The sequence below is a fragment of the Nannospalax galili genome, unplaced genomic scaffold (genome assembly GCF_000622305.1).
Source record: "Nannospalax galili isolate Female #2095 unplaced genomic scaffold, S.galili_v1.0 scaffold1623, whole genome shotgun sequence".
NCBI classification, from domain to species: Eukaryota; Metazoa; Chordata; class Mammalia; order Rodentia; family Spalacidae; genus Nannospalax; species Nannospalax galili.
Window position 1 is genome coordinate 755866 of NW_008349082.1, and position 2603 is coordinate 758468.

Below are 2603 nucleotides of genomic sequence, written 5' to 3' on the forward strand. Positions count from 1 at the left end.
ACACACAGACACAGACACACACACACACACACACACACACACACGCAAATGAGTTTTATAGATGAGCTGGGCATGGTGGTGCACATTTTTATTCCCGGTACTCAGAAGGCAGAAGCAGGAAGGCACAGGCAGCTCTGTGAGTTCAAGGTTAGCCTGGTCCATGGAGGGAGGGAGAGAAAGAGAAAGACTGACTCAAGTAGCCCAGTTTGGTCTACATGGGTTCTGTGAATTTGAACTCGGGTCCTCATGCTTGTGCTACAAATACTTTCCTGACTAAGCCATCTCCCCAGCCCCTAAGAGATGGCTCAGCAGTTAATTAAGAACACTGACTGCTCTTGCAGAAGACCCAGGTTCGAGTCTCAGCACCCACATGGTGGCTATGAACCATCCTTAACTCCAGTTCCAGGAGAATCTGAAGCCCTCTTCTGACCTCCGTGGCATTGCATGACACATGTGCACTCACATACATGAAGGCAATACACTCATACACATAAAATAAAAATAATATGCTGGGCATGGTGGCCACACCTTTAGTCCCAGCACTCAGGAGGCAGAGGCAGGTGGATCTCTGTGAGACTGAGGCCAGCCTGGTTTACACAGTAAGCTCCAGGCCAGCTGGGGCTATGCGAGACCCTGTTTCAACAGCACCCCCTCTCAAAATCACTAAATTATTTGTCTTTCACTGACCCAAGCCAAATAAACCTGGGAATGGTGGCACATGCCTTTAATCCCAGTACTCTGGAGGCAGAGGCAGGAGGATCTCTGTGAGCCTGGTCTACATAGCGAGTTCTAGACCGACCAAGGCTACATAGTGAGACCGTGTCTCGAAAATAAAATGCAATGAAATAAAATATAAATAAAAATTATGATGTGACTATGAGGAGAATGGGAAGTCCCACATGAATCCAAGCACTGGTGACAGACACCTGTAATCCCAGCATTCCAGAAACAGGTAGGAAGATCAAGAGTTTGAAGCCAGGGACTGGAGAGCTGGCTCAGCAGTTACCAGCACTGGTTGCTCTTGCAGAGGACCAAGGTTCAGTTCCCAGCACACACACCGTAGCTAACAACTGTCCATAACTCCAGTTCCAGAAGACCTGACACCCTCTCTGTCCTCCATAGGTGTTGCACGCATGTCGTGCACTTATATACATTCAGGCAAAATACTTAACATACATAATAAAATAAAAGTAAATTTTAAAAAAATTAAACCTAGTCTGGCCTACAGAGTGAGACCCTGCCTAAAACAAACAAACAAACAAACAAACAAACAAACAAACAAACAAACAAACAAACACCCCACAACCCGTGAAGGACTACAGTCCAGTAGTAGACTGCCAGAGAGGGGTTGGGGTGGGGGCCTCTATGATCTCAGGTTTCAGCACCAACCAACCAAGCCTGGGAGGGTCCTGTGGGGTCCTGAGGGAGGTGAGCTGCAGTGAGTGAGATCAGGGAAGCCAATCCTAGTCAGAGAAGTAAGACAGAGCTGTGAAGAGAGACAAGGAAAACATAAAAACTGCTGTATTGGAGCTGACTGGGAGGGACCAGGCAAGGACGACCCCAGACACTACCAGTATTGGCCACCGGGGGGCAGACAAGTGCTGCTTCTGGATTTTTCTCCAGCTAGGAATTTAGGGGACAACAGGGCATGCTGGGGACCTGGCGGGGGGCCAGAGTCAAATCACCTGGGGTTCCAGGGTTTCTATCCCAGGTTTTTTGCAGCAGAGAGCATTTTGTTTCTTGACCTCAATGTCAGTCTCTCAGGGGAGACTGAAGCTCTGTGATCCACTTGAGTGGGTGAACACAGTGTCCAGTTTACACGCGAGAGGGAGGGTCTGTCCCAGATACCCTGTTTGAAGGTGATGGAGGTGATGGGCTCTGGACCCGAGGCTGAGGGCATCCTGACCGGTGGCTGCACCGAGGTTGGGAGCAAGGAGAAACAGACCTAGACCAGAGGTTTAATATTCTCTCTGTTCCTCTCTCCCTCTCTCTTAAAACAGGGTCCAGGGCTGGCGAGATGGCTAAGTGTGTAAAGTCACTTGCTGCCAAAACTGACAATCAGTTTAATTTCCAGAACCCACATGGTAGACGTGGAGAACTGATTCTTCCAAGTTGTCCACAGCACCAGATATGTGCCTTAACATGTACTGCACCCATACATAATACACATACACAAAAATAAATAAAAGTAAAAATTTTAAATAAAAAAAAAAACAAGGGCAGGGCTGCAGAAATGGCTCAGCAGTTAAGAGTACTGACTGCACTTACAGAGGCCCCGGGTTTGATTCCCAGCACCCACATGGCTGTTAACAACTGTCTGTAACTCCAGTTCTAGGCGATCCAACACCCTCTTCTAACCTCCCCCAGCATTGCATAAGACAAGTGCACTTTCATACAAGTAATCAATACACTCATACACATAAAATAAAAATAATAAATATTTTTCAAAAACAGGGTCTTGCTGGGCGTGGTGGCGCACGCCTTTAATCCCAGCACTTGGGAGGCAGAGGCAGGTGGATCTTTGTGAGTTCAAGGCCAGCCTGGTCTAATAGTGAGTTCTAGGACAGCTGGGGCTACAAGGAGACCCTGTCTCAAAAAAAGAC